Source organism: Prionailurus viverrinus, chromosome B1, assembly GCF_022837055.1.
Source record: "Prionailurus viverrinus isolate Anna chromosome B1, UM_Priviv_1.0, whole genome shotgun sequence".
Taxonomy (NCBI): Eukaryota; Metazoa; Chordata; class Mammalia; order Carnivora; family Felidae; genus Prionailurus; species Prionailurus viverrinus.
This window is the reverse complement of record NC_062564.1, coordinates 182085842-182110349: the sequence shown is the minus strand read 5'-3', so window position 1 is coordinate 182110349 and position 24508 is coordinate 182085842. Positions and strand designations below refer to the sequence as shown.

The window sequence follows — 24508 nt, the reverse complement described above, 5'->3', positions numbered from 1 at the left end:
TTTTGTTCCTGTAATTTACGACCTTCTCTCTTCAGACTCCCCTAGTGACATCTATATATATGTAAATTGTTAAATTGTAAATGTTTGTATAATGCAAACATGGAGATTATTAACATAGTTCCCATCTGGACAAAGATACTCTCGTAGTGTATTATTATATGTACTAGAGTGTTATAAAAGCACCTAATTTTTAAAACATATCTATATTTCTAAAATTTAATATATTTTTAATAAATTTTTCTGGACACATCTGGAATTGATATGTTTAGTAAGTGTAGAATGTCGTTTATATAGAGATTGTGACTTTGAAGACACAAAGGTTGATTTTAGAACAGGTCTGACATTGACATTATAGGCAAACAATGTAGTTTTCTTTTATATACAGTGCATATTTATTAAATTCTCAGTGAAAAGATTAAATAAATGAATGGGTTTCCGAGGCTTCAGAAACCTTAGGCTTACCCCTTGCTCCCTACAGAGCATAACCTAAACCTAAACTGAAGCATGATGACAAAGATTCCAATAATAGTTTCTAGCACCATTTTAAAACAATTTTAAGGCCTGACAAAAGTGCCTAATGTATTCATTTTCTTTTCTAAAGATAAGAATCACGTGTATCCCACACATCATTCTCTGCACAGATGTCTATCCTATTGCTGGGTTTGTTACAGTTAAGTGCCCTGGGTTTAAGATTTCCTTCTCCTAATGTTGGGAAGCAGTATAAACACTGGATACATTTAGGGGTAGGATGGTAAGGACTAAGCTCACTGTGGACACAAGGGCAGGCCCGGGGGAACATCACTGAAAGAAGAAAATATATTACTGATATTTTTCACTTTTCTAATTTTGAAACCCACAGCAAAATGTAGGCAATTTCGAGACAATAGGCATTAAAGTTTTTCAAAAGTTGGAATACTATGCCCTTTTGACCTTTCCATCCTTTGCCTAAAAGCAATGTCCTCAGTATACAAAATAGCCTAAACAATTTCTTTCTCCTTGGCAAAATTTCCATTACTCCAGATAAAAAATGATGGTTTGTCCTCTCCTATTCATATCGCCACTAAACTATTTTTCCAACCTTCTTTAAAACCATAAAAGACTCTTAAGAACTGAGAACAAACTGAAGGTTGATGGGGGGTGGGGAGAGGGGAAAGTGGGTGATGGGCAGGGAGGAAGGCACTTGTCGGGATGAGCACTGGGTATTGTATGGAAACCAATTTGACAATAAATGATATTAAAAAATAAAAATAAATAGTTACCACCAAAAAAATGTAGTGACCTAGGATCTTTCTGGTTATGGAATTTGTCTTCGTATTTATTGAGGCAAGTAGTTAAACAGGCTAGGATTATGTTAAAAACGTGTGAGAATACAGAAGCATATATGGATTGTGAGTTTGATTATAATATCTTACAAGGTGATTTCTTTCTGTATGCTAAGCATATTTTCATAGGTCTGCCTAAGAACTCAAGAGAACTTACTATTCAGCTTACCTCTTCAACTATTATTAAACACCACATGAGAAAGTCAAGTATTCCCAGGGACCCTTTTTTAATTCAGATAGTGCTCCATATTTATTTAAGTTTCTATAAATCAGTAAGTACCTTACATGATTATTAACACATCTGGATGCTGACTATTAGAGTTTTAAAGGCACTCTAGAAGCGGCATTGCTTAGTATTCATATTTGGTGTTCATATATAGCCCAGGGTATTTTCAAGCAATTTACAAGCTGTCAGGGATCTGTGAGCCACTGATCAAAATTTATTGAAAATTGAAGAACAGGAGAAGGTAAGAGAGCAAGAGCTAAATGGAGAAATATGGTTTGTAGCCAAGAAAGAAACTCTTATGTGGTATTTGCTCCCCATCTGCTCTAGAAAATTAGGTAGAATGTAGATTATTGAATACACTTTCAAGAAACTGTATTGATAGAGAAACAAAGGAGACACAAATTCTCAGGGAGACAGAGAGGTCATTGATCATCATCTGGTTATTTACTCCTTAACTTTAACCCTTCTAAGTTTGAACTATTCTTTTAAAGGAACTGGAGAGGAAAGACAAAATGGCAAGGAAATCAGAATAAATCTGTGAACGAATCAAGGCAGATAATAACGGCATGAATGAGAATTAAACACACACACACACACACACACACACACACACACACGTATGCATACCCTGAACTCATACATTAGACTATACAACTGGAAGATTTGAGATGAAAGAGAAGCCTATTAATTATTAAGTCAGAACATCAGCCACAAACTGGGTCTGGTCCTATGCACCTGCAGTGAATGAGCACCTTACATAAATTGTGAGCAAAGCTCTTCAGACTACTAATTGTGAGAGTATAATTTCACCAAATCATTCATAGTTTTCCATCCTCAAATTACTTTACAGACACATTTATTTAGAGTCAAGTCATCAAGACTTTTTTTTTATAAATCAACGTTTGTTTCAAATAAAATGTAACTCTTCAGAACCATATCTCGCTGTTGACATGGGATTCGCAGAAAGCGTTCTCTCTGCCCCCTAAGTGTTCTTGTCCTTACCTTTGCCTCTGCTCATGTGTAATTTGTGCCACCGGAAAGACATGTTCTGATTTGCAATGACTTTAATAACCTATCTGTAGGCAATTTTAAAAAAGGAAATACCTGCAGACACCTGCCAGGAGATACGTTTACAAAAAGGCACAGTGGCATTCATTTGACATTACTGTTTTACAGGTTATATTTCCAGTTGATGTGCTGCAGATCATTTTTTTCCAGATCTATTAATCTGTGTTTTCAAAACTGAATAACGTTTCCTTGTTTGTGAACTAGATGCCTGACCCCCTTAGGTCCCCATGTGTTCTTTTTTCTATTACATCACTATTTTTTATGTAAATGTACCACATATCCACTTTTTCTATCATTCTCTTCTGTTATTGCTTCCATGTAAAATGATCTTCAAAAGAATAAAAGACATTAGCACTAACTGAATATTTTCTCACATACATCTTTTTATTTATAATTCTGTTTCAATGATCACCTGCCAAACTCTGCTCAACACAAAACATAAAATAGCTTCCACATCAAGTAACAAATCTTGACTGATTATGTAACTAATAATTCTGATTTGAATAACAACTTGGTAACTTTCTTCTGCTACTTTAAGTAAGAGTGTGGTTAAATTAACTGATAGAGAGACAGATTCTCTTACCTTAAGCATAAATTCTGTGGTTCACCGGGATGCTGTTCCTACCATTACAAACACTATCTGGTCAGTTACAGTTCTTACATCAAAAATTCAGACAAAAGAGTATTATTTGGGAACAATTCAAACCACATAGACTATTCACTGTCTCCTGAATATGCCAGGCTGTTTTCCATTCCCTTATGATTTTCTCTGTCCAAAGTGATGCATACTGCTTCTTCAACCTGATTAACTCTTTCCATCCTCACCACTCAACCTAGATGGCACTTATTACAAAAACCATTTCTTCAAAAATTTTTGGTCCCTTATCTCTTTTTGTGTGTGTGTGTGTGGAAGAATCTTTCTTTTTCTTTTCCTTTCTTTCTTTTTTTTTAAAGCCCCATATGAAACACTTCTCTCAGGGTAAGAAAGTTCAAGCTTTAGGGCAATGACCCTAGCCCTTAACCTCAGGAAATAAAACAAAATTTTCTCCATGGTGCTTACTGCTTCATCTCCTCAGAGCATCTTTTGACCCCAATAAAGTGGTCTGTCTTAAGTGCTATCTCTGTGATTTTGCACTTAACTCTTTGTTGTACACTTTGATCTAGACCACACTAATGTTTGCAAGAAAACACCATTTCTGAACTCATAGATTCAATGAAATGCTAATACACATCTTCCAGTAAATCTCATAATCCTTGAGCATGTGAGTGTATTTTAATACGTTTCCATTCCTCTTGCATATTAATGTGCAAACACAATAATTCTTTATTAACTCTTAATAGACCAACATTATCTCCTCTACAATTATCGATAACTTAGACTTCCAGGGCCAGAAGTATTCACTTCAGGTTGAGATGTCCTTTATTTTGCCCTTAAGCCCCTGGTAAGATGCTCAATGATGTTAGGAAGAGACAAATCCCATTATGACAAACTTTAAGAACCAATGCAAACCTCATCTGAGTTGAGTCAGGTTTGGATATGCTTTGTTTACAGGATTTGTCTCATGACAATAATGAAATGGTACATTCAAATGCTAATGCTATTATAATGAACACCAGGGAGAATCCAGATGAGTAAAACCAACTCATTTTGTAAACACTCAACCAAGTGGTCTAATTAGTTAATCCAAGGACCAATTACTTATAGAAGAATAATCTATCCTGTGGCACCTGGTAGTTGAGCTGAATATATTTAATTCAAATGTGTGAGTTCTTTAGTCCCAGGCCATTTCCACCTAGCTAAATGGGAAGGACATGACAGAAATTGGTTTAGTTAATTCAAGGCCCTACTGGCCATTGAACCTGAAATTAAAATGTAGGCTTTAGTCACTTGGTTAAAAAATTAAACGCAAAAATTGCATCAATTTGAACACATCTACACAAAGTATTATCCTAGACTCAGAGAATGCTATACTTTCTATTTTCGCAAGCTTTAACAAGGTGCTAGAGTTTATATTATTGATGGTACCCCTTGCAAAAACAGTGCAAGTCCCTGTCTTCCAGAATACAAAACCATGTTGACTCTCTGTGCTTTAAGATTCTGATAGGGCAAAAAAAAATCAAGAAACTTGACTTGAGAAATTAGCTAGGGTCTAAAATTACAGATACTGATGATTACGTATCAGACATTTTACAACAAACCTAAGTAGTAGGTATTGTTGTGATTTCTATGTAATAATATAGAAAACTAAAGCACAGAGAGCAGAGGCAAGTGACTCATTGGCAGGAGCAGGATTTGTGCCATAAGCAAAGTAGTTCTAGAGACCATATTCTTTTTTAATTTTTTTTTACACATTTATTTATTTTTGAGATAGAGAGAGACAGAGCATGAACGGGGGAGGCTCAGAGAGAGGGAGGCACAGAATCCGAAACAGGCTCCAGGCTCCGCGCTGTCAGCACAGAGCCCGACGCGGGGCTCGAACTCACGGACCGCGACATCATGACCTGAGCCGAAGTCGGCCGCCTAACCGACTGAGCCACCCAGGTGCCCCGAGACCATATTCTTAAGAAATAGGGTGTAGGAAAGGGGTCCTCTTTTCCTTTTCCATGTCCCGATTCCCTCTGTTCCAAACATACATATTTCAGGGGGAACTGCACTATGAAAAAAATGTTTTTTCTTTGTGGGGGCATATAAAGGATAATACTTCCTTGTTTTATCAAAAGGAAAATATTCCTTATTTCCTTCTCAACCATTGCTAATTCTACATTTAAAGCTGGGTATCATCATCAGAACTGAGAAAGCTGGGGCTGCCTTAAAACTTGATGTATCTTCCGTTACATCAAGTTTCTCAATTCTCACACTTTGAAGGAAAGAAACACTAACTTGCTCTCTAAATATCCCTTGGAAAAAACAATTAGTAAAATCTAGAATACTAATATAATTGATGATGTCACATTGATGAAGCTTTCTGAGGAAAACAATATATAAGGGTTATTTTTCCACAATTTGTCTTGGGCTGGAAACAAAAGATAATGTATGCAAGTGAAATGTATGTACGTACTTATGTATGTATGCATGTTTTCCGCTGAATTATAAATGTCACATTACACTTAGGGATAAAGCAGTTAAGATATTTAAATGATAAACTCACTTTTAGTGAGGTAGTTCATTCTAAGTTGATCCAATCCTTTTATTCAAAATTAAGCCAATGTCTCTGAAATTGGTGCCTCAACTTTCACAATGCATGTTCCCATGTATCGAAAAAGAGTACCATTTTGTGCAAAATCACACAATTTTTAAAAATATAATTTATTGTTAAATTGGCTAACATGGCATGTGTACAGTGTGCTCTTGGTTTTCGGAGTAGATCCCCGTGGCTCATCGCTTACCTACAACACCCAGTGCTCATCTCAAGTGCCCTCCTCAATGCCCAACACCCGTTTGCCCCTCTCCCCACCCCCCTCATCAACCTTCAGTTTGTTCTCTGCATTTAAGAGTCTCTTATGGCTTGCCTCCCTCCCTCTCTGCTTGTAACTATTTTTTTTCTCCTTTCCTCCCCCCATGATTTTCTCCTAAGTTTCTCAAAATAAACATATGAGCGAAAACATGTGATATCTGTCCATGTCTGACTGACTTATTTCGCTCAGCATAATACCTTCCAGTTCCACCCATGTTACTGCAAATGGAATGACTTCATTCTTTCTCATTGCCAAGTAGTATTTTGGATACTAACCCTTTATCCGATATGTCATTTGTAAATATCTTTTCTCGTTCCCTCAGTTGCCTTTTAGTTGTGTTGATTGTTTCCTTTGCAGTGCAGAGCTTCTTATCTTCATGAGGACCCAACAGTTCATCTTTGCTTTTAATTCCTTGCTTTGGAGAGGAAGTCACACAATTTTTAAATAAGTATGTCTCGGAAAGATGTTTGAAATCTATTGATTCACATGGATATTACAGGATGTCAGTGAATCATGCTTAGCGCAGGTATAATAGAACAGTGGCAGCTAGAAACCCTTCCCAAGTTTGTGTTGCTCTGAAACACCAAATTCTTTCCTAAATCTTCATTCAACCACATTAGTTTATTTCTTTCACTATAATGATATTCCATAGTATCTACTGATATTTTCCCCTGGATTAATTTAAGCAAGCCAATTTCTTGATCTGCCTCTTTAGTTCAGAGTTCTGGTTAACCTTTCAAAGGCTGTTGTTTGTTTTAATGGGTACTGTATATATCACTTTAGGTTTATGGAGAAAATACACTATATAAATCTAATATATGTTTTTTTTTCTAATTAGGACTTCCAATGAGCAAAAAGATTCAAGGTTGAATTCTCATTGAACTTTTTTCCTACTCTGCTCCCTGTGATTCACTGTATCTGTACAGCCGAAAATAAAACCTATCAGGTTCCCAATAAAACTTGATGAGTTTTAGAACACATTCTACGACCGCTCATTTAAGATACGCATTACACGGAGGTTATTATGACACTCACTAAAAGCTGACTAAATCCATTTCAACAAACCTCAAGCTTTTAACAGACTTGTCAGTGTTTTAGAAGATGCCATGGTTAGCACCATCTATTGGTTGACTTTGCAATTGTCACTTTTTCTGGATAGGTGGAAAAATATCAACATTTATGAAAAGTAGGAAACACTTAAGCAAAGGCTAATCTAAATAATAAGAGATAAAATTATATAATGATTAAAAGAATAATGGGGGAAGCATATTGTTCTCAAAATTATTCTCATCTTGTATTTTTTTTTAAATTTAAAAGTTAGACTATTATCAGAAACCATTTTCTTTCTACTCATTGGCTTTAATGAAAAAATTAACAAATCACTTGTCTAATTTTATTTATTAATTTTATAATACAGTTATAAATATCTATACTAAGATTTTCTCTCCATGTTTTCTTTTCTAACACATAAATATACTTGCTAATAAAGAACCCCTAGTAATGATCTGATATAGATTTTTATGGCAACCTAATTCTAGGAGTAAATAATTTACTCAAAATTACCAATTCTGGGACAGTAAAAGAAGCATCTGTCATATAATAATATCTTTGGTGGTAAAATATTTCATAATAATTACAAGGTCTATTTATCCAGCAGATATTTATTTAACTCCTAGTTAGTAAGAGTGATGAAGTATATGTGGTTGCTGCATACACACACACTTACACATCGCACACGGATGGAAGAAAGGGAGAGGAGCTGAGAGAGGAGAGAGAGAGGAAGGGAAAGAGATTACACCTTGAAGCTGGAGAAAGTGCTGTCACAGAGATAAAGAGGGATAAGGAAGAAAATCCTCCTAACATACTTAGAGACAGAGTCCTTTCAATTCTGGACATTGCATGACAAGTATCTCCCAATTGTATTCCAATTTGGCAAGTCAATGGTAAATTCAGAGGTAAGTTTCATAACGGTGATCTAACAACAAATTATCCCTGTTTAGGTTTCTTACACCCTTGAATAACGATGAAGCTTAATTTTCTGGCTAGTAAGAAGTCTTTTATTGAACTCATGTTCTGAATTTCTACTGGGAAACTCCTCCAAGAAATTTGGCCAGGACTTCATTAATTAATATACTAACATTTTTGAAAATTCTTAGAACGACCTATATTCTATAAGCTTTACACATACAGACACACACGCACATACACACACTGCACATTGTGAAAAGGAACAGTAAACAACTTTACAATTCACTCACTTCCTTTAGGAAATATTACTTTATAGATATCTTGTTGTGAAATAATAGGATATATATGTATTGGTTCCTGCTCTCAGTTCTTTTCTTTTCTTTTTAATGCTTGTTTTTAAGAGAGAGAGAGACTGTGAGCAGGACAGGGGCAAACAGAGAGGGACACACAGAATCTGAAGCAAGCTCCAGGCTTAGAGTTGTCAGCATGGAGCCCAATGCGGACTAGAATTCACCAACTGTGAGATCATGACCTGATCCAAAGTCAGATGCTTAGGGGCGCCTGGGTGGCGCAGTCGGTTAAGCGTCCGACTTCAGCCGGGTCACGATCTCGCGGTCTGTGAGTTCGAGCCCCGCATCGGGCTCTGGGCTGATGGCTCAGAGCCTGGAGCCTGTTTCCGATTCTGTGTCCCCCTCTCTCTCTGCCCCTCCCCCATTCATGCTCTGTCTCTCTCTGTCCCAAAAATAAATAAACGTTGAAAAAAAAAAAAAATTCAAAGTCAGATGCTTAACTGACTGAGTCACCCAAGCGCCCCCACCCCCCAGTTCTTGACACAGGGTTCTGGAAACCGTTATAAATTCTCAAGGGATAAGGGCACTAACAACATTTTTTTGTTCTAAAATTTGATCTTTGGCCCTAGTTTCTGACACAGAGCTCCTAAATATCTTGGAATTTTCTGAATATTAGTGTTTTTTGTTCTAATGAGCTGACTCTGGAGGGGGTGGGGTGGAGTGGAATGGGTAATGTCTCTGGGTGGGGGCTGGTCACCAGAAAGACTCAGCCAGGGTTAGAAGCTTGGAATTTTTAGCCCATCTCCCATTGTCCAGAGAAGGAGGAAGGGCTGGAAATGGAGTCAATGATAGATTGTGCCTATATGATGAATCCTCCCTCCATTAAAATTTCAAAAGTATAAATTTCAGAATTTCTAGGCTGGCAAATACATAGAGGTGTTGGGAGATGTCATGCTCAGACAAGGCTAGGAAGCTCTGTGCTCCTTACCACATACCTTGTCTTATGCCCCTGTTGCCTCTGGATATTCATCTGTATCCTTTATCATATCTTCTAATAATGAACCTATAAATCGTAAGTAAACTATTTTTCTTGAGTTCTGTGAACTAGTCCAGCATGTTATTGAACCAAAAGAGCAGGTCATGGGAACTTCTGATTTATGGTCATTGGTCAGAAACATAAACTTGTACTTGTGATTGGCATCTGAAATCTGTGAGGGAGAAAAAGTGATCTAGTGGGACTGAGCCTTCTTTTAGCTGTGGGGTCTGATGCTATCTCCAGGCAGATAGTGTCAGAATTGGGTTAGGTTGTAGGTCACTCAGTTGAGCTTGAAGAATTGCTGAGTGTGGGAGAAAAAAAAATAGATAATCCAGTGTCAGAAGTGTTGTGTGAATTTGATGGCATGAGAGTAAAGAGAAACACAGGAAGACTGAAATGTTGTTATCCCCCTGTCTTCATAGTATTTTAAGTTTTATAGCCTATATAAAATCACAGTATATACAAGAGGACAGCATATAAAAAAGAATGTTATATAAACAAACATAGGTTACAAGCTAGGAGTAGCTACAGTAAATAGACTAAAGTGGAAAGTAGATGTCAGAAGTCCTGAGGATAAATTATTTTTATCTTACTGGCTATGTCATAACAAACATTAGGAAATATCATCCTAATACTAAGTGGCCTAACAACAACAACAACAACAACAACAAAAACAAAAAACAAAAAACTAACAAACAAAAAAAAAAACTACAATGATAGACATGTACATATATATGTGTAGGTTAAACTGTAAATATTTAATATAAGAAGGAATAATAAATAATTTACAACTTTGGGGATTTAGCTTTAAAATATTCCAAAAAGATTGACTGCAATAGAAATACCAAAAGGTCTAATAGATCAAATCAAAATCATTAAGAAATTGAATGGTTATAAAAAGATGAAAATCTCTACTGACTGTGGCATGGTGTAGACAAATTAACCAGATTTTTAAAAGTTTATTTACTTAGGGATGCCTGGGTGGATCAGTTGGTTAAGTGTCTGACTTCGGCTCAGGTCATGATCTCACCATTTATGAGTTCAAGCCCCGCGTCAGGCTCTGTGCTGTCAGCTCAGAGCCTGGAGCGTGCTTCTGGTTCTGTCTCCCTCTCTCTCTGTCCCTCCCCGACTTGTGCTCTGTCTCTCTCAAAAATAAATTTAAAAATGTAAAGTTTATTTATTTACTCATGAACCGTGAGATCATGACCTGAGCCCAAATCAAGAGTCAGAGGCTTAAACGATGGAGGCACCCAGGAGCCCCACAAACAGATATTTTTTATAACTCATGGTTCATTTTCACTAGAGAGGCATAATATCATCTATATCATTACCATTATATTATAGAGACATAAGATTTTCTATAACAGAATTTAAATTTTAGGTTTTGTTTGCAATCTTTTAATCATACCAATCACTAATGATTAGAATGGACAAAACCAACAATTTCATGGCTTTGTGTTTTGTGGAAATCATAAATATGCATTGCTGGGTTTGGAAAACACAAATATGCAATTAAATTAAATAACATTGTATAGGCCAAGATCTTCTTGGTGGTTCTTTGTAACTATGGACTTTAAATACTTTCTTTGCCTTCCTTCTTGGTGACTTCAAAGTTAAAGCTGTTCAGGTATCCTAATGACAGCAACTGTAATTTTTCCAGTTGCATTTGGTTCTTTGTGTTGTACAACTCACATTTATTTATATTATTCTTTTATATTTATACTATATTTATTATTAATAAGTAAAGGAACAAATAACAATATTTGTAATTGTTAACATCCTATTTTAACATTAGAAGACATATGGAGTCCTTATACACAAACACATGTAAATATGGAGAGAAAGAAAGAAGAGATAAGGAACAAAACCAACTCTCTCTCTCTCTTTGTCTCTCTCACTCTCTCTCATGTACATGTACACACACATTTGGAAATAGTACATCTAAAGGAATTAACATTCTCAGGATTCCTAAAACAAGAATTTTGGAAAATGATAAAGAAAAATGGATGTTTTTTCTGGAAGATCAAGACTAGATTCAGCTTTGAATTCACAAAATTTCACATATAAAAATGTAAGAACAAGCATACACTTAAGTATTTAAACAAGCTTGAAACCAACAGAGTTATTATAACTTTGGCATGAATGGGTAATGTAAAATTTTAAAAAGAATATAAATTCATATACTTTGGTATAAATCAAAGTTAATATAGACAAATTATATAATTAGTCCTATTAATACTAGATTTAACAGAACCTGCATTTCACGACCTAATATCCATACTTGATGACTTTTGAGATGAATGACACCATGGAGCTGCATATTAGAAATAAAATCATTGCTAATTATTTCAAGTCAGATTCATTTGCCTAGTATAATTAATGACTCTGTAATCAAAACATTAAACTTTAACAGAAAAATATCTATCATGTTTTGCTTTTTATATGTATATATGGCACTGAACAAAATACATTACAAGCCTGGATTCCACTCAGTGTTGCTATGACCTCCTCTAGGACAATCCCAAACTCAAAATAATATTCATGTATCTACAAAGCAACATTTGTCAGAATATAAGGGTGCATAGGATTGCTATTCTTTTCCTCATCTTACCTTTTAGTCTGTCATCATATTAGTAATTCATCCAATTCTTTATCAGCTGAGGAGCTACTTTTTCCTAATATATTGTCATGAAGTTCTCTAGGTGCATTTTATATGCCCATATATAAGAAATTTAGGTAGGGGCACCTGGCTGGCTCAGTTGGTTAAGAATCTGACTCTTGATCTCAGATTAAGTTTTTTTTTTCTTTTTTTTTTTTTGTAGGTTTGTTCCATTTTGATTCTTTTTTTATTTTATTTTTTTAATATATGAAATTTATTGTCAAATTGGTTTCCATACAACACCCAGTGCTCATCCCAAAAGATGCCCTCCTCAATGCCCATCACCTACTCCGCACCACCCCCCATCAAGCCTCAGTTTGTTCTCAGATTTTTTTTTTATTTTTTTATTTCTGAGACAGAGACAGAGCATGAGCAGGGGAGGGACAGAAAGAGAGGGAGACACAGAATCAGAAGCAGGCTCCAGGCTCTGAGCTGTAGGCACAGAGCCCGACGTGGGGCTCGAACTCACAAACCGTGAGATCATGACCTGAGCCGAAGTCGGTCACTCAACTGACTGAGCCACCCAGGCGCCCCAGTTTGTTCTCAGTTTTTAAGAGTCTCTTATGCTTTGGCTCAGATTAAGTTTTGATCTCATAGTTGTGAGTTCAAGTCCTGTATATGGATCCACGCTGGGCATGAAGCCTACTTAAAAAAAAAATATATATATATATATATATATATGGAAAATAATTAATCAAACTATATTTATGTCTTCTGCTTTATTCAATAAACACAGCTATATTTTATAATTTCATATTCACACCAATTCTGAATTTTACAGGATGCAGGTTTTTAAATTTTCTTTTTTCTACATATTGTAGTTTTCCATCGACTGGCATTGGTTCTTAAAAATAAAGGTTTGAGAAAAGACATATAGAGCTGTAATTCTTTGCATTGTATGTCTCTTCTTTTTCTACTTTAATTCTCAAAAAAAAGGTATATGACAAATATTCTGAACTGATATACAACTTTTTCTCTTTCTTTTTAGGAATTCCATTCAAGGTTTTTCTTTACACAAAATAACATTTAGGATAATTAGTAAACTAATGTAGGAAAGGTAAGATGTTTTCTGGGTGACTTGTGAATCAAGAGATTTGGGATTGAAAAAAAAAAACTCTTATCTACAACATACATGGTCTTCTAAATGTCACTTAACCTCCTTGAATCTCAAATTTCTTCATAGACCATGTGTGCAGACATTAAAGTGAATGGGGCAAAGCACAGGTAACTACTGGCAGCTGCTAAGGATCTTGTCCTCTGAATCCACATTGAGCCTCTCAAAACTACCGTGACTGACTCCAGAGGTAAACATAATTATAATCATGTTTAAAATTCTATGAACATTTCCTTTTTGCCAGGCACTGTGCTAATTATTTGTATTTGTTATTTCTTCAAATTCTCACCACAGATCCATGATTTAGAAGCCATTGCCATTTCCAGAGAAGGAAATAATAGCTTATTAAAATCAAGTTCAGATCACTTAGTCAAATGTAACATGGACACATATGATGAAAATACTCTAGCTTTATTTTTTCATTAGAAATGACACACATTGGGGCACCTGGGTAGTTCAGTTGGTTGAGAGGTTGACTCTTGATTTTGGCTCAGGTCGCGATCCCAGGGTTGTGGAATGGAGCCCTGAGACAGGCTTCATCTTGAATGTGGAGCCTGCTTAAGATTCTCTCTCTCTCTCACTCTACTCCTCTACCCCGCTGGCACTGTCCCTCTCTTTTTTTCTCTCTCTCTAAAAATAAATAAATAAATAAATAAATAAATAACATACCTTGAGGAAGCAACCTTCCCACACCTTGTGCATTTACTAACAATGCCCTTTTCTTTCCAATTTTTCCCCCCAAGAGGGGCAGCCTGACACTAAGGAAAGACATGCACTTTTGTTGTCAGACAGATAAGAGTAACAATTCTACCTCCATGGTTACTAATTCTGAGGCCTTGGAAATGTCAGCTAAACTCGCAAAGCTATGGGCCCTGCTTTTGTAAAGTGGCATTTAAAACAACCAGCTCTGTGTGCTTTGTATAAAGTTGAAAATAATCAATGTAACGGTATATGGTGCACTATAAATGCAACAGATATTACTTTTATGAAAACATCTCATCATATCTACATGTGAAAGCAGTCTAGAACAAATCCCACATCTCCTGGAATCTATTACCAATGTTTCAGCTCATGATGGAAGAATTGAGGGAGGGAAAAAGAGCATTTCTTTCAAAGAAATTGGAGAACAAAAAAATCTACCAGAAAAGGAAATCCATGCCCTATGATTGTGGGATAAAACACTCCGTCTATTGGCTGTTACACACTAAAAGGCCAGCGTGATTGGATTTCTTGAAGGAAGAAATAAAAAAAAGTCTATATGTGTCTCTCTTTTTTATTGGGCTGAGGCCAAGTCAACCTGTAAACTGGAGGGGACAACAGATTATCAGTTTGTTTCCCTTCAGCAGTTGGCTAACAACTGTTCAATCTTCAAACCTAATACTTAATTCTAAAACTTTCATATTCATATTTGGAGTCTAACTGTAACAAAGTAGCTTAATTCTTTTTTTTTTTTTAATGTTTATTTTTGAGAGAGAGAGAGAGTGAGACAGCGTGTGAGTGGGGGAGGGGCAGAGAGAGGGAGACACAGAATTGGAAGCAGGCTTCAGACTCTGAGCTGTCAGCACAGAGCCTGACCTGGGCCTCAAACCACGAACTGTGAGAACATGACCTGAGCTGAAGCCAGGACACCTAACCGACTGAGCCACCCAGGCGCCCCCAGAGTAATTCAATTCTTTAGCTGATGACTCAGAAAGTCATGTGTCCATATTTCATGACAGGGTACTTATTATGTATTTGCAGATGGGTAAAGGGTGTTTTCTTTTTGGTGCTTTTTAATAGAGCAACCAATGGAAGGGTTTCCGCTCATTCTGGCCTTACAGGTTGAATGAAAATATGCTCTGAGGTCAGATGGTCAAACTGAATACTTGCAGTAGGCCAACATACAAGAATTACTAGTGAGTTGCAAAGTTTATTGATAGACTGGATAACATTACAACATGCTTTTCCATCACAGTGAGAATGAGACTGTAATGATGTCAGAATCGATAATTTCTAGACTGTTGGGCTGCAATGACCTTGACCCTCTGGTGTGGCAATTAATGCCTCAATAGCATTTGCATTTTTGATGTTCAAAGGATAATAAAAATAAAATCATTGTTAAGCATTATTTTTATCTGTTGAAGTGTGATTTTCTTTTCTTTTTTTTTTTTTTTCAAGGATGATCATAATATGAAGCAACAACCCTAGAGAAAGCTGGGATTTGTGATTCTCTCTTGATTTCTTGCTTTACCTGTCTTCTTTTTTCAAAGGATTACCTGTAGGAGAAATGTCCTTATATGTTAATTCCATGTGTCTTGATGAAAGCTATATTACTGGTACTTTTCTAGTCTTAAAGTCTAAGTTTGAAAACTGTTGGAAATGGGTCCAAACATAGTCAGGGATGTTGAACATAAATAAATAAAGTTGTCTCACTACGTTTTTACTAAATTTATTCACAGTTATTACCAGATAATTGATGACAGGATCTATTTATAAAATCTTCCAATGCAACATTACATGTGATCCTTTATGGTTTTCCCAAGATTCACATAGACATGCTTGCCAATTAACCAGAAATTTGTGAAATCTCCTACTTAGAAAAATAATGATTGCTCCCAATATTTCTCACAAAGATGATACAAGAATTAATAATTTAATGATCATGTGTCAAATAACTTTGAGGAGGAGATAATAGGGGATTTTCTTCTCCTTAGATCTTTAACTTGAAAATCAAGACCTGTCACATGAGTTTTTACGAATAAAGGTAGTCAGTTAATGTGTCTCTACTTTCCTTTTGTTCCTTTGCCTCCAAAGACACAACTCCCAATGGCAATCAATAATTGTTTTTCCTTTCTGGCAAATTAGAATAAAGGATTAAGAGTTTATAAATTCAAAGCAAAAATAGATAGGCTGTTCTAGATCCTTGGTTCAAATGTTCATAAATAATACTTTTAAAAATACTATGATATGCATAGTGTAGTTTATGTGCATGGGCTTGGTTTTCTCTGCAGAGGATATATTCACATTATTTCAAGTATTCGATAAGTATAATTTCTCCATAAGGATATCATTTATGTGAGTAGGTGGCTGCCTGCCTGGCCAAGGTGAAGGAGAAGCAACATTGCTTATGACTTCACGTGTGAAATCCTAAAATGCAAAGCGTTCAAGGTGTGGAGAGCAGTCAGTTCTGCCCGAGAAGATCCTGTGAATGGCAAGTGGCGTGGCAAGACGATGCACTTGAATGAAGGTTTCTCCCGAGTAATGATGGATAACACGGCCCAATGATTTATGGCAACACAAGGCACGTAAAGAAAATAAACAGGGTTTTTATGTCGAAGCGCCACTTGAAGTCATATCCCCCGATCGCTGTCATGCTCCGTGTTTTACTGACCACGTATGTTCACTTCTGACAGGGAGGGCCTGACGTAGTTAATATGGGCATGTTCTTGTCAGAGCACATGAGATTTGCTTCATTTAAGTGCTCCATTACCAACTCTGACAGCCTTTACAGCTCTGTTGGGAAATGAAGTACAACATCAGGTTACTAAGCAACTCCGCAGCTTTTTCAAAATGTGTCTTGGAACTCACTTGTTTCTCCTAATTGATTCCATCCACATCATTTTGAACATAAATGGGACATCATGTTTGGAGATATGCCGGATCGCTACTTTCAGCTAACATGTCTTGCTACCCCTGCCTGTCCGACTCAAGGACTGGCACATAAGTGTCATGCTCAAAGCAAGTTTTTATCTTTCTCTGGGGTGGCACTGAAAGCAAATATATATTCTTCTGGCAGTTTGAGCGGGTGTCTGAAGTTATCTGCACGCTGTCAGAAAATAACGTAAAAGTCGAGGAGTGATCCTCATTTTTTAAAACTTTTACACAGTATGGAGTTCTAATTACCCAGTCAGAGTTACCCCTCAGCACACACTCGCAATATAGTATATCCGGATTAATAGTAAATCTATCTCACAGCATAGCAGTCATGTTGACATTGCTGCAGTCCCTAAACCTTTGAGCAAGATCGTGTCTCATCCGGTCCTGAAATACGGGTGATAAATGCATCCGTCATGTTTTGTGCGGAGCAAAGTGGGCTTTTATTATCTACGACTCCTTTTTGAATTGTATCAGAGGTGGAGAGGAAACAGTGAAATGTTACAAACATTTTATATTCGGTGTACTTTCTCAAGGACCCATTTACTCTCCACTCCACAGTTAAGAATGGTGTATAATTTAGCTACTAACTCTGTGTACACAGAATATTTTGTACTTTGATAAGTGTCAAAGATACAGGAGAAAAGGACAGATTGGGAGGAGGGAAATATGGATATATTTGCTCTGTGTGTGTCTTAGAATTGTTGAATTATTTTTTTTATTAGTTACTTATTTAATTTTTAAAAATATTGTTTTAAAGTTTATTTATTCATTTTGAGAGAGAGAGAGAGAGAATGAGGGCACAATTTTGGGGGTGAGGCAGAGAGAGAGGGATAGAGAGAGAGAATCCCAAGCAGGCTCCGTGCTGTCAGCACAGAGACCCATGCAGGACTTGAACTAAGAACTGTGAGATCATGACCTGAGCCGAAATCTAGAGTCAGACACTTAACCAACTGAGCCACCCAGGCACCCTGAGCTATTTTCTTTTTATTAAAAATATGACCATTACAGAATCCTTGACAAGCATTGCTTCACAAATAACCACGTTTAAACAACTGGTATAAAAAAAATAATTATTGAATTAATTGGAAGAATCACAGTAATAGAAAACATGTACAATGATTTACAAATTCCATTTTTAGTGTAAACCTAATTACAGAAATGAGTTTTATTTACTGAAACAGAATGCTGTGGTGGTTATTAATATTGAATGGCTTTATTAGTCACATAGAACCAGGTATGGAAACCTAGCCATAGAATCGTGGTAAAAATTAACACAATCATATTCACCACCATAACCCTGCCATAGCCAACGTACGATAAATAAAATTTCAGTTATTTTAACAAAATATTACATTAACACATTCTAATATAATAAATTATGACTAATACATACTTTATCTAAAATACTTCTATGTGTATTTTGAAAATAAAGTGCACACCATTTTCTTATTACAGGAAAACTCAGACAACCACTAGATGATAGATGATGATAGATAGATAGATAGATAGAGGTATATCTATGGCAAAAAATAATGACATTTAATGAAATAAGATATGCAAAAGCATGTGTGGAATATTCAGCTGATTCAGTATCTTTTTTTTTTTTTTTACCACAAATGTAGCTTTATTTTTTCCTTTTTTTATTATGAAATTTATTGTCAAATTGGTTTCCATACAACACCCAGTGCTCATCCCAACGGGTGCCCTCCTCAATGCCCATCACCCCCTTTCGCCTCCCTCCCACCCCTCATCAACCTTAGTTTATTCTCAGTTTTTAAGAGTCTCTTATGGTTTGGCTCCCTCCCTAACTTTTTTTTTCTCTTCCCCTTCCCCATGGTCTTCTGGTAAGTTTCTCAGGATCCATGTAAGAGTGAAAACATATGGTATCTGTCTTTCTCCGTATGACTTATTTCACTTAGCATCACACTCTCCAGTTCCATCCACATTGCTACAAAAGGCCATATCGCATTCTTTCTCATTGCCACGTAGTACTCCATTGTGTATATAAACCACAATTTCTTTACCCATTCATCAGTTGATGGACATTTAGACTCTTTCCATAATTTGGCTATTGTTGAAAGTGATGCTATAAACATTGGGGTACAAGTGCCCCTATGCATCAGTACTCCTGTATCCCTTGGGTGAATTCCTAGCAGTGCTAAAAATATGGAACGCTTCACGAATCTGTGTGTCATCCTTGCACAGGGGCCGTGCTAATCTCTGTATCGTTCCAATTTTAGTATATGTGCTGCCGAATCGAGCACCTGATTCAGTATCTTTGTCAATAATTCTTTCTATTAGAAACCAGCCCAATCACTGTCAGACCAATTCTGCTCCACTGCTAGTTAGAAGAACCCAACAGCTAGGTGCACCTGGGTGACCCAGTTGGTTGAGCGTCAGACTTCAGCTTAGGTCATGATCGCATAGTTTGTGAGTTCGATTCCCACGTTGGGATCGCTGTGGTCAGCCTGTCAGCACACAGCCTAATTCAGATCTTCTGTCCTCTCTCTGCCCGTCCCCAGCTTGTGAAATCCCCCAAATAAATATTTAAATAAAAGAAGAACTGAACAGCTAACATCAGCCCCGGCAGCTGATATTTTGAAAGGAAACTGATGAAAATTGAAGTTAAAAACATTACTACCAAAACCTACAAATAAACCACAAAATGACTATTTCTATCCCTTTTGTCAATAGGTGACATCCATTAGCAGATTTGACAATGTTCGCTTTCAGGAAAAAAAAAAAAAAAAAGAAACAACCAAAAGTTACTAGTCAAAACTGCTTTTTACCCTCTGAACTAAGACTCCACCTCTCCAATAGGATTGCTCCCTAAACACTTGGCAACCTTAATTTTTGGTAGCTCCAAGCAAGAGAAATCAATAAAAAGAGTCCCATACAGCAGTATCAAATTGCAGTCATAGACAGAAGCAGCCTGAGGTGAATTTTAATTCAACATGAGCACCCTCGAGAAAATTTTCTATTCATGACAAAGGCAGAAAAACCTTGGATTTCTCAAATATTTTCTCAGTGCTGAAAAATTAGCTTCCTTCCACAAGTGTTCCTTAAAGAGCACAGTTCAAAATTATGTTGCATAATATGATATTACAAAGACACAGTACCGAAGACAAAGACAGGGGGCTTAAGTGAAAACACCATAGAAACCTGTTATTTTAGGGAACAAAGTCGATTGTCAACAATTATATGTAGGTTTCACAATTGCATCTCAATGGAATTGTTTCTGGATTGTTTCATTTTGACCTCTCTCATATTTGGTAGTAAAGCTGTTCTTTCTTATTTTCTTTTTTGTTTGTTTGTTTGTTTAATGTTTATTTTAGAGAGCAAAAGCATGCATGAGCAGGGCAGGGATGGGGGCAGAGAAAGAGAGAGAATATTAAACAGGCTCCATGCTATGCGATACCGGGCTCAATCCCGCTACCCTGGGATTATGACCTGAGTTGAAAACAAGAGTTGGTCTCCTAATCAACTGAGCCACCAAGGTGACCCTCTATTTTCTTATGATAAAAGCAATTAATGTTTATTGCAAAAAGCAGTTTAGAGAATGCAAATGATAAAAATGGAAGACGCATAGAAAACAATCAAATAGCTTCATCAGTTCACCAATGTCGACATTTTACTACATATAATTCTCATTTTTGCCTAGTCTTATACATACTTACATACATATTTCTAGAAAAAAATTATGACCGTGCATGGCATTTTCTTCGTGTCACTGATTTTTTATGTAATAAACAGTGGAATACAATTTTTAAGATAGTGAGAATTTTTGTGAAGCCTCATATCAAATGGCTGTTCTGTATAAATTTAAGTATCTCATCAAATCGATTTCTTTTATTTCTTTTATTTTTTAAATGCTTATTTATTTATTGTGAGAGTGAGAGAGTGAGTGAGCAGAGACGGGCAGAGAGAGAGGGAGAGATAATCCCAAGCAGGCTTTGTGCTGTCTGAGCAGAGTCCAACTGGGGGCTCAAACTCAAACCGTGAGACCACGACCTGAGCTGAAATCAAGAGTTTGAGGATTAACGAATTTAGCCACCCTGGCACACCTTTCTTCCTTAGATATTCAGCAATTTCAAGTTTTTGATCCAGTAAATAAATGCTTTTGTTGAAATATCTTTCTTATAGCCATAGATGTTAAAAACATTACAATTTTTTAGGATATCTTTATTTTTTTTCTACACTGGGAAAAATGGAACCTCATCCACATAAAAAGCATTCCTGTGATACAGAGAAATAAAAACACTTTACTTTAGTAATGAATCTAAACTCAAATTCCAACAAGGATGCGAAAAAACAATTTGTGTCTACCTGTCTGAAGAGCTAACAGAAAAAGCTACTGCTTCTAAATGCTTTAAAACTGAAAATGCTTTACAACACTGTGAAGGAGGACTGGTAGAAAGCTTAAGAAGAAATAAATAATGAAGGCATTATTAATTTACAAAACGCATAACCCAATGCAACTGTTTTTACTGAGCATTTTTTAATTACTGATGATGAACGAGATAATGATGGCAGTAGAGAAATTAGGAGCTAACCGTGTGTTTCAAATTTAATATGGTATTTGAAAAAACAAATGTGGTACATATGAAACCGGAAGTCTGATTATATGACACAAATGCACTGCCACAGTAAGTCAAGGGAGAAAGTGATGAATCATAGAGTAGGCAGGAATAATTCAGAAACAAAAGGCAGAATTTGAAACCAAATCTGAAAGAAGCTGATTTCAGATGACACTTACATCCACTTCTGCATAGAGTTAACTTATCCTATTATCTGTCTGTCATTTTACTTTGTTCCTGTTATTACAGAATATTCTCCTTCATTGAGGATGCACACAGCATGAACAGTGTAAAAAAATTAAAAAAATATATGTAAAATAGATTGAGGGTGTTTTAAGGATCCCCAGAAGCATTGTACCGCCCACCCACCCCTTTTAATAATTTACTTGGGAAAATATTCACACATAATAATCAGGTTATTCTATAATGCATTTTCCTCATGAAAGAGGAAAATGGATGCATCATCATTTAGTAAGTCTATTGATATACATGGCAAAACAAAATCTAGACCCTATAGTAATAGGTAGCTAGAGAAATAAGCACATAAGTGTGCTTTTCCAAGCTTACAGATGAGAATGTAGAGAATCTCTAAACAGAAGACAGAAATTGAAAGCGTGAGAGCATGATTGCAGAAGTAATTGTGAAAGTTTTCAATTGGTAATAACGTATCGTTATCAGCTGATGTAAAATTATGCTCACTGGACTATGGTATCATCCGATATTACTTAATTGAAGCCTCAGAATCATTTGCCACAATACATCCAAACATGATACTTACATAACACAATTAATCATCAACTGCAAGGTGAAAATGGCTGATGCTTCTTGTCGTGTATTAACATACACTGAAGTTATTAAATATATGAAATACTAAGATATGTCCTCTTGGTAGTGAACTACCTTCAGAATAGCTCTTTTATCAGTTAGTTACAATTGCATACAAGGAACAATAACCTTCTTCAGGGAGAGAAATGAAGAAACCATGAGGAGACCTGAAGTCTTTGACATTGCTCTTGAGATAACCTCTGGAAACGTGGAAGAATCTGTACTTTGAAAATAGGTAATGACTGACAAGAATCATATAAAACCATAAAGTAGTATACCATTTGTAATTAAGTCTGTGTCATTCATTTACATCCATTCCACAGATTCTTAATCAATAGTGTGTGGCTGATTTTGATGCCATGTGGAAAGCAGTGGGTGAAATAGTAACTTGTTTTAGCCTCCAATTACACAAGAAGGTAAGTGGCAGTTCGGAATCTGTTAACCTGGATGCCACAGAAAACACAATGACGTGTACCATTGTTATATATATATATGTGTGTATATGTATGTGTATATGTATGTGTGTATATATATACATATATACATATATATACATACATATATACATACATATATATACACACATACATATATACATATATACATATATATATGTACAGACATATATATATGCGTGTATATATATGTGTGTGTATATATATATATATGTGTATGTATATATATATATTTTTTTAATTTGTTCAGAGAAAATATGTCCAACATTGGTGCAGCAGTTCAACAGTGTCATTAATAAACCATGATCTTCCATGTTTGTGTTCTGTGACTCTTGGAAAGTTGGCCTTTCTCCCCACAGTGAAGATGGCTGCCACACTCTGGTCAGCAGTAAGGGACAGAAAGATGAAGGACTTTCTCTTTTTGAAACAATGGTACTGGTCAGAACTTAGTCATGTGGCTAAGGAAAAGAAATTACCATGACTAGTAAAGATCAATCATAAAATAACCCTTAAGGCCGGTGTGTAGGCCATGCCCTCCCTCCTATCAAGGGTTCTCCCCCTATTACCTAGGCCGTTGTATGAAGTAGGCATTTATTCTTAACTCAATGGGAAGAATTAAATTGTTTCTCACTGTGGAGTTACACAATCTAATTTTCCTTTTTAATAGTTATTCTAGGTTCCGGGTAGAAAATGAATTGTCAAGTTTCTACAGTCTAAGAGGATAGAAGTTAGAAAAAGTCTGAGTAACATTAGGAAGAGGTAGGAATGCCCAGCCTCTGTAAGTTGCAGTCACAATGGAACAAAGTATGAAAGAGATTTTTTTTGTGTGATAATGTTTATTTGCCACAATCATGGTTGAATTTCATCTTAGGCTCACCAAGCTGGAGAAGATCTATTGTACATTCAAAGACTCCCTCTGGCATGCCTTGCTCCCAACTTCTGAATACCACAGTTCAACTTCACTGGTATTTTTGTAATCTTCATAGTCTCAAGTCCTATAATGTAAACTGTTAAAAGCAACTCTGAGCCACTCATTGAAGTCCTTTGTGCAGTATGTGCTCTCAAGGCCACACTTCCCTTTGAAACATTTGTGCGCTATGTTACTGTAGTCTAAGCACCATGTAAACCATGCTAGGAGCAGAAGTTCTATGAATAAAAAACTCTGCAGTAATCTATTTTCTCCATTCTCCTGGTTCCATTGGGAAAAAAAAAAAAAAAAAAAAAAAACAAAAAGAAAAACTTATCTGCCCAAACAATATGCACAGCATTCCAGTTAGAACATATCTTATACTTCCATGATGAAAGATAGATGTTTTCACAAAAGGGCTTCTACTTGAACTAAATCCCTATCAGTATAATGTTTGCTTTGATCAGGAGACAACAGTGGGAGGGTATTCTACAAGAAAATATTATGATGCAAGTTGGAAAACTCCCCATGTGGCATGTGCAATGTTATGATTTGGAAAATTCTTAGATTTTCCTTATCATTTCTTCTTTCAGTTTCGTACCTGCCAAAGTCCACCTTCTCCAATTCTCTATCCACGCTCCTTCAAGTTCAGTGCACAGTCTTGACCCAATAAAGTATGTAACCAAATGTTATATGACTTATCATATTACTCCTTTTATTGCTAAATTATGCAAATACATTTCTTATCACTTTTTTCTTTCTTTTTTTTTTTTTCTTTTTTCTTTTTTTTTTTTTTTTTTTGGTGAATAGCGTCTAGTTTAGGGACTTTGCATTAAAACAATGTTTTTTTACATCCTAGAATTTGCCTTATTTGGCCTAGTCATCCTCCTACCTAACTAGGTCTTAGTGCCCAACTATAGTCAGGTGAGAGAAGCCATTATATCTGTTACCAAACTTACTTCATTCATG

General features: G+C 36.0%; 1 non-coding gene across 1 annotated transcript; it reads right to left on the bottom strand.

Annotated features, from left to right (window-relative positions):
• Positions 1-18935: 18935 nt before the first annotated feature.
• On the bottom strand, positions 18936-19039 carry LOC125164989 (U6 spliceosomal RNA). The gene has a single exon (XR_007151898.1). It is a non-coding gene; the product is annotated as a U6 spliceosomal RNA (small nuclear RNA).
• Positions 19040-24508: the final 5469 nt, after the last annotated feature.